Source organism: Pteropus medius, unplaced genomic scaffold, assembly GCF_902729225.1.
Source record: "Pteropus medius unplaced genomic scaffold, Ma_sr-lr_union100, whole genome shotgun sequence".
Classification (NCBI taxonomy): Eukaryota; Metazoa; Chordata; class Mammalia; order Chiroptera; family Pteropodidae; genus Pteropus; species Pteropus medius.
Genome location: NW_024354886.1, coordinates 4,715,291 through 4,724,608, shown reverse-complemented (window position 1 = coordinate 4,724,608; position 9,318 = coordinate 4,715,291). Strand labels below are relative to the sequence as shown.

The following is a 9,318-nucleotide window of genomic DNA, read 5'->3' as shown; positions in this document are numbered from 1 at the left end:
GAAGTATCCTGCCCGAGATCACTCAGTGAATAAGTGGTAAGACAGGGACTTGAACCCAAGGAGTCTGACCTCGGAGCCCTTAACCAGTCTCTTATACCACCTCCTGAAAAAGTGGAGGTAGAGGAGCATAGGAGAAGTTGTACAGGTGGAGGACAGAACCTTGACAAATACCTTTAAATAGTACTGTTCCAGATCAACTATGACCTAAAATCAGATTCTGAGAAGATGAAGATGTGGGTTAGAAGCAAACTGCGAACTACCTAGGTCCATCTACTGAGACTGTCAATCAGACTGGCTCTGCACCTGTGAAATAATATCAAGCACTCACTATGTGCCAGGCACTGGAATAAGGGGCATCACATATATTATCTCATTTAGTCCTATCACAAATCCTACAAAGGAGATGTTATCATGACCATTTTCAGGAGAGGAAACTGAGACTCCAGAAGCTTAAGGGATTTACCCAGCTATTAAGTCTCAGAGCTGGGAACTCCAAGCCAAGCTGTGCGCTTCCAGGGCCAGTTCAAGGGTTGCCTCGCCCGAACAGGCTTTCCTGATTGCTCCCTCAACAGTCATATAGTGAACCCTCTGGGCATTTCTGGTATGTTTCAATAAGGTTTCTTTCTTGAACACTTTGTAGTTGAAACCAGTATTTGAAGTCAGTGCTTCCGGAAGTTGCTAGAGGGTTATCAACTGCCTTGAACCAATGTTAAAGTTTATTCATGCATATTTGAGTTAACTTAGAATAAAGCAGTGCCTCTCATTTTTGGTCCCTGAGACACGCCCAGCTTGTTCCTACAACACAGATTCCATGGAGAAGCCTAAGGGTAATCCCATCTCCGTTACAAGGAGGGGTCAGCTAGAGGTTTTCGACAACATTCTTCGTCACTCTACTTCATCACAGTCCTTTCAGGAAGGGAGTCTTTCCTCTGGACTTTGTCCTACCAGGCTCAGAGGCTAGGAACTGTCCTTAGTGGCCATCTTACTACCAGCTTGGCTACATTGAATCATGGAAGCCCAGCCTCCTGCCTGAGATTTCTCCGGCATCAAGCCAGCATATTCCTTATTGCTTAAGCCAGTTCGACTTGGGATGCTTGCAGCCCTCAACTCCCACTGAAATGCAGGCAGCATAAAGGCACAAACCATGTCTGCCTTCTTCATTGCTGCATCCCTAGCCCTTACCTCAGAATTAAGCATGGAGAGCTGATTCATTATATAGCTGAATGAATGAGTCAGAAAAACAGTGAATGAACCTAATATCATAAACTCAGAGAATGGTATAGCTGGAAAACACTTTTTAAACCATAGAATCAAGTCTTCTCTCGTTTCTACTCTGTGGTGAGAAAAGAAGGGATGTATTAGGAAAGTTAATAGGAGTAGTCCCGCTAATTAGGACAGATATCCTAAAGCGCCGTGAGAAGACCTTCGGTCTGTGAGGCAAGCTTCCCAGAAGGGCTTTGTTGCCACGCCTAGTCCAAGATGTACAACAAGAAACTCATCCTTCAGGATAAATAAAACTTCAGCATCAGTGGATGATAAAAATGGGGACATGGTAAGAAAGATACAAATATTTATATTGAGAATTTTTTAAAGTACAAAACATCTTTGAAGGTAGTGGTTGGTTAATGTTTAATGTTGGCTCTTTTTCATGAATAAATTATGAAAAATACATGGTTATAACTCTATGGGCCTTTAGCACAAAGAGTGCATTTGCCTCCCTCTTTGGACATAGAGCTGAGACTGCCCGCGGCTTCCTTTGTGGGAACACATCTCTCTACAAAATTACAAAAAGGAAGATATGAGCATTGGTAGACTTCACGACTCCCTTACACTGCATTCGAGAGATCTTGTCTATACTTTTTACACAATATTTTGTTTCTTCTAAAGTCAACATTATTGAGATATAATTTTGGTGAGTAAAATGTGCCAATTTTAAGCATACATTGCGGTGAGTTTTGACATATGTACCAGGTAAGCACCACCACAGTCAAACAGAATACTTCCATCACCTCCAAAAGTTTCCTTGTGCCCATTTGCAGTCAACATCCATCTCATTATCCCAGGCCCCGGACAACCATTGATCTGCTTTCTGTCACTATGAAAGACACTATTAGATTAATTTCATAGGTTAGTTTTACTCTTCTAAATCTTCATATAAATGAAATTATACAATATGTAGTTGTATTAGTTAGCCAGGGCTGCTATAAAATACAGACTAGGAGGTTTAAACAACAGAAATTTATTTTCTCACAGTTGGAGGAGGATCTTAGAAGACCAAGATCAGGGTGTTGACAATTCTGGTTTCTCCTGAGGCCTCTCTCTTTGGCTTGCAGATAGATGGCTGTCTTCTCGCTGTGTCCTCATGTGGCCTTTTCTCTGTGGGGGCTCATCCCTAGTGTCTCCCTCTTTTTATAAGGACACCAGTCCTTTTGGATTAGGGCCTCACCCTTATGACCTCATTTAACCTTTAAAGGCCCTGCTTCCAAATACAGTTACATTGGTTAGGGCTTCAGCTTATGAATTTGGGGACACGATTCCGTTCATAACAGTAGTTTCTTATGTCTAACATCTGTGATTCAGTATATCTGTTTGATTCATCCATTTTGCGGCATTTGTCAGTAGTTTTTTCTTTTTTAATTCAGAGAGTAGTTTGTTGTGTAAATATACCACAGTTTATTCATTTATTTATTGATGGATATTTGGGTTATTTTTAGTTTTTTACTATTAGAAATAAAGCTCCTATAAATACTCTAGTATGTCTTTTGGTGGACATATGTTTTCATTTCTCTCGGGTAAATACCTAGGAGTGGAATTGCTGGATTATATCGTAAGAATGTTTAATTTTATAAGAAACTGCCAAACATTTCTTAAAAGTGGTTGTCTCATTTTACATTTCCACCAGCAGTATCCAAAAGTTTCAGTTTTTACCAGTCCTTACCAAAACTTGGTATTATCGATGTTTGTTTTTAAGCTATTCTACTAAGGGTGTAATGGTTTCTCATTGTGGTTTTAATTTGCATTTCCTTGGTGACTAATAATGTTGAACATTTTTCCATGTGCTTTTTTGTTACCCAGAGGTCTCCTATGGTGAAGTTTCTGTTCAAATCTTTTGCTCATTTTAAAAATTTGATTCTTGGTTTTCTTTTTTCTTTTTCTTTTTAATTCATCCGTATTTGTAACACCCTTTTGAAACAGAATGTGACTTGAACACTACCTTTCCATTCACAAAACTTGCTCTACTTACTTTCAAAGGGCTTTACGACATGCCTAGGTAGGCTTATAAATTTGCTACTCTAAACAGTACTTTTCTTTGGAAAACAAGCTCTATGGTTAGTTATTCCCATCAGGTTGGTCCAGTGTAACATACTAGAGGCCATACATACAGTCAATAACTATAGAGGATGGAAGGTTTAAAAGATCCTAGCAGGTAAAAGTTGTTTTATCCAATGCTTTTCTTTTAAACATCATGGTATATCTTAGAACACTTCAGTGACAAAAGATTAGATCTCATAAGGGATCTACTTGATAGCTAAATACTTTAGGACCCCACAGAGTTAACATTAGGTTGTGTACATCTGTGACAAACATAATTTCAATCTGTTAAAATAAGCCAACATGAAACCAGAAAGGAAAAATTAGCTCTGCTTTAGTGCATAAGGTATCACAGTATCATACACTTAGAAAGAAATCTTATATTTCCTTTAAGTAGTTATCATCATGCCATACAGATTTTTAAAATGTTAACCAAAAAAAAAATCTTGAAAATATATTATCAGAGGGAATAAAGGTAAAGAACTCAACACGTGTACAAGCCATTCTTCAGGCGTAGTTTAGTCTACTTCTTCCACGTGTGACGTGTTGTCGTCTCCTTCCAGGGGCAGCATCTCTTCAGTTACAGCAGCACAGCTATCGTCGGCAGTGGGGTCATCCTCATCAATACCTAGACCAACTTTGATCACTCTGTAGATCCTGTTAGCAGGGATCTGGGGATCTTCCAGACTGAAGCCAGATGACAGGAGTGCAGTTTCATAAATAAGGATGGCCAGGTCTTTCACAGACTTGTCATTCCAATCAGCCTCTGCCTTTTGCATAAGGTCTTGATGATAAAATGGTTGGGGTTTATCTCCCGGTGTTACTTTGCTGCCATGTAACCTATTGTTGAATTGTCTCTTAGGGCTTGAGACTTCACGATTCTTTCCATGTTTGCTGTCCAGCCATGTGTGCATGTGACAATGCAGCATGGGAATGTCACCAATGGGTTTGACATGACCATCTTTTCTACTTTTTTCTCCAAGATGTCCTTCATAATTTTGCAGAGGTTTTCAAACTTTGTTTTTTTCTCTCCCTATTTCTTCTCTTCTTCATCTTCTGGAAGTTCCAAGTCCTCTTTGGTGACTGACACTAATGTCTTCCCCTCAAATTCCTTCAGCTGTTGGACGCAGTACTCATCAATAGGCTCGATCACATAGATTACCTCCAGGCCGTGCTTGTGAAGACATTCAACAAAGGCCGAGTTAGCTACCTGGTCCTTGGTCTCATCTGTGATGTAATAGATATTTTTCTCGTTTTCCTTCATTCTTGTGCAGTAGTCCTTGAGGGAAACCATCTCATCACCAGAAGCAGAGGTGTAGGATCTTAACAGCTCTGAGAGCTTCTTCCAATTTTGAGAATCTTCATGTATTCCCAGCTTAATATTTTTAGAGAACTGCTCATAAAACTTTTTGTGGCTCTCTTTGTCTTCTGCCAGTTCAGTGAAGCGTTCTAAGCATTTTTTGACCAAATTCTTTCTGATAATTTTCAAAATTTTGCTTTGATGCAAAATCTCCCGAGAAATATTTCGAGGGAGATCCTCAGAGTCCACCACACCTCTGACGAAATTCAGATATTCAGGTATTAGCTCTTCACAGTTATCCATGATGAAAACTCTGCGAACATGCAACTTAATGTTGTTCTTTTTCCTTTTGTTTTCAAATAGGTCAAAGGGAGCATGTCTTGGCACAAAAAGAATGGCTCTGAATTCCAATTGCTCTTCAACTGAAAAATACTTCACTGCCAAGTGATCCTCCCAGTCGTTCGTCAGGCTCTTGTAGAACTCCCCATATTCCTTATTAGTGATATCATCAGGGTTTCTGGTCCAAATAGGCTTTGTCTTGTTCAGCTCTTCCTGGTCAATGTACTTCTCCTTGATCTCTTGATCTTCTTCTTCTCGTCACCATCCTTCTTTTGTTCTTCCTCTTCATCAGAACCAGCATCTTCTATTTCAGGTTTGTCCTCAGACTCCTTTTTTTCTTTCTCTTCCTCTTTGTCTTACTTTTCTTCAGCTTCGTCAGCACTGACTTCTTTATCACGTTCCTTCTCCACAAAGAAAGTAATGGGGTAGCCAATAAATTGAGAGTGTTTCTTCACATCTCCTTTATTCTTCTCTCCTCCAAGAGAGCAGTTTGGTCTTCTTTCAGATGCTAGACAACCTTTGTTCCGCGACCCATAGGTTCCCCTGTGTCAGTCCTAACTGCAAACGATCCTCCTGCAAAAGCTCCCTCAGAAAGATCTCTTTATTCGAGTAGAAAGTATTGATGGTCAATGACATCACTTAGGCAAGTTCTGCCTGAAAGGCAAACCTCTCAATTTCCTCCGCCTCCTCCATTGACTGGTCTTGGGTCTGGGTTTCCACCACCATTTTGTCTAAGGGACAGCACCAGCTCTGCACAATGCAGCACCAGGATGCAGAAGCAACTCCTTGGTTTTTTTATTATTGAGTTGTAAGAGTTCTTTACATATTCCAAATTCTTGTATCAATTATATGCTTTACAAATATTTTTCTCCCAGTCTGTGGTTTTTCATTCTCCTAATAGGAATTTTTCATTTCAATTAAGTCCAGTTTATCAATTTTTCCTTATGGATCATGCTTTTTGTGTCAAGTTGTCTTGAATAAAGACAGTTTTATTTCTTCTTTTACAATATGGATGCTTTTTTTTTTTTTTTTTTTTTTTGCCTTATTGCACTGGTACAACCTTCAGTACAATGTTGAATAAAAGTGGTAAGAGCTGGTATCCCTTCTCTTGCTCCTTATTTTAGAGGGAAAGCATTAGTCTCAGGGTTTAGTATGACATTAGCTATAGGTTTTTCACAGATCCTCTTTATCAGGTTCAGGAAGTTCCCTTCTATTACTTGTTTGCTGAGAGTTTTTAATCAGGAATTTTTCCTGTATTCACTAGGATGATCAGACAGTTTTTCTTTCTTTGTTAATATTGTGAATTATACTGATTTTCTAATGTTAAGTCAATTTTGCATTCTTGGAATAAACCCCACTTAGTCGTAGTAGATTTTATCTTTTTATATATTGTTGGATTTGATTTGCTAAAATTTTGTTTGGAATTTTTGCATGCATGTTCGCAAGGGATATTAGTCTATAGTTTTCTTTTCTTACAAATGTGTTCATCTTGTTTTAGTATCAGGTTAATACTGGCCTCAGAATGAGTTGAGAAGTATTCTCTTCAGTTTTCTGAGTTTGTACAGAATTGGTGTTATTTTTCCTTTAAATAATTATAGAATTTACCAGTAAAGTCATCTAAACCTGAAATTTTCTTTGGGGGAAGGTTTTAAGCTACCAGTTCAATTTCTTTCATAGTTACTGGGCTATTCCAGTTATTTATTCTTATTGAGTTTTGGTAGTTTGTCTCTCAAAGACTTTCTCCATTGCATCTAAGTTGTCTAATGTATTGTCATTAACTTTTCATTGTTTACATGGGCAAAGTTGTAGATAACATTCTCTATTATCCTTTTATTACCTATAAAATCTATAGTGGAGTCACCTCTCTCAGAACTGATATTGATAATTTGTGTCTCATATTTTTTTCTGATTCATGTAATTAAAGATTTTTATCAATATTATTGATCTTCTCAAAGAACTTGATTTCAGCTTCATTGGTTTTATCCATTATTTTGCCGTATTTTATTTTATTAATATATCCTCTAATCTTTACTATTTCCTGTTTTTCTGCATACTTTGGATTTCATTTGCTTTCTTTTTCTAGTTCCTTAAAGTGGGAACTGAGGTTATTGATTTGAAACCTTCTGAATACTGATTTAGTAGCAGCCCATACATTTTGATATGTTGAGTTTTCATTTTCGTTCCATTCAAAATACATTCTACTTTCCCTTTTGTATTATTATTTGACTGCTGGATTATTTAGAAGTGTGTTATCTTGTTTCCAAATATTTGGAGATTTTTCAAGAATCTTTCTGTTATTGACTTCTAATTTAATTCCATTGTGATAAGAGCACATTCTTTATGATTTAAATCATTTAGAATTTATTGAGAGTGGTTTTATGGCCCAGAATATGGCTTATTTTGGTAAATGTTCCATGTGCATTTGAAAAGAATGTGCATTCTGCTGTTGTTGGATGGAGTGTTCTACAAATATCAATTAGGCAAGTTGATTAATAGTGTTATTAGTCTTCTATACCCTTGATTATTTTCTACCTACTTGTATGTCCATTATTAAGAGTGAGTATTGAAATCTCGTACTATAATTTTGATTTGTCTATTTGTCCTTGCAGTTCCATTAGTTTTTGCTTCATGTATTTTGAAACTCTTTTATTAGGTGCACAAACTTTTAGAATTAAATCATTTTGATGAATTGATCCCTTTATCATTATGAAATGATTTTCTTTATACCTGGCAATATTCTTGGCTCTGAAATCTACTTTGTCTGATACTAAGATAGCCACTCCATTTTTCTTTTTTTCTTTTTCTTTTTTGTTTCACAACTATTTTTAGTTTAATAATACATCATGAACATCTTTCCAAACCACAGACATATTTTTTGTTTTTGAGATATAACTGACACATAATGTTATATATTAGTATTAGGTGGACAACATATTAAATATATATATATTACAAAATGATCACAATAAGTCTAGTTAACATCCATCTCCACACGGTTACAATTTTTTTCTTATAATATGAAGACCTACTCTCTTAGTTTCTTTCAAATATGCAATACAGTATTATTAACTATATTTGTCATGCTGTACATTACATCCCCAGGTCCATCTTTCTTTAGATTAGCATTAGCTAGGTGTATATTTTTAACTTTAACTAGGTGTATAACCTTAACTTTAATCCTTTAACTTTTTGATGTATCTGTGTCTTTATATTTAAAGCATGTTTCTTTTAAGCACCATATAATTTGTCTTAATTTTTATCCAGTCTGACAATCTCTGCCTTTTAATTAAAGTGTTTAGACCATTCACTTCTTTTTTATTCACCTCAAAGAAATATGTGTATTTTTTTGTTGTTGCTTAGTTTGGTTTGATTTGGATTGTGGTAAAATACACATAACACAAAACTTACCATCTGAACCCTTTTAAGTATACAGCTCAGTAGTGTTAAGTATATTCACATTCTTGTGCAAACAATCTCCCGGACTTTTTCATCTTGCAACACTGAAACTCTATACCCATAAACAATAACTCATTTCCCCTTCCCCAGCCCCTGGCAACCACCATTCTACTTTCTGTTTCTATGAGTTTGGTTACTCTAGATACCCCATATAAGTGAAACCATAGAGCGTAGACCATTTACTTTTAATGTGATTATTGATATGGTTAAGTTTAAGTCTATTATCTTGCTACTTGTTTCACATTTGTTCCATTTCTTTGTTTCTTTTTTCCTCTTTTTTGTCCTCTTTTTTAAATCATTTTCTTATGATTTTATTTCCTTTGTTGGTTTAGCAGTTAAAATTCTTTGTTTTGTTATTTTAGTAGTTTCTTCAGGGTTTATGATATGTCTTAACACAGTCTGCCTTTAATTGATATTATACCACTTCACATATAGTATAAAAACCATTCAATATGTCATAATTTTTTTTGTTTAAGCAGACAGTTATTTTTAAAAGAAATATACACAGTTTTTTAAAAAAAATCTTATATATTTACCTTTTCTAGTGCTCTTCATTCCTTTGGGTATATCCATGTTTCTATTTAGTATCATCTTCTTTCTGCCTGAATGACTTCTTTGAATATTTCTTACAGTGCAGTTCTGCTGGTGATGAATTCTTTCAGCCTTAGTATATTTGAAAATATCTATATTTTACCTTCATTTTTGAGGATATTTTTGCTGAGTATAGGATTTAGATTGAGAGGTATTTTTTTCTTTGGGTACTTTAAATATTTTGATTCATTGTCTTCTCATTGGCACTATTTTTAGTGAGAAATCTGCAGCTATCTTTATATTTGTTCCTCTGTATATAATGTGCCTTTTTTTCCTCTGTGCTTCTAAGACTCTCTTTTCATGAGTATTGAGCAAATGGA

At 36.1% G+C, this 9,318-nt stretch overlaps 1 pseudogene across 1 annotated transcript; it reads right to left on the bottom strand.

The window, feature by feature from the left end:
- Nucleotides 1-3,830: 3,830 nt before the first annotated feature.
- Nucleotides 3,831-5,677, bottom strand: LOC120597589 (heat shock protein HSP 90-alpha-like; annotated as a pseudogene). The gene is made up of 2 exons (XR_005651420.1): nucleotides 5,619-5,677; nucleotides 3,831-5,494 (listed from the first exon to the last, which is right to left on the bottom strand). The product of XR_005651420.1 is annotated as a heat shock protein HSP 90-alpha-like (transcript).
- Between the last annotated feature and the right edge of the window lie 3,641 nt (nucleotides 5,678-9,318).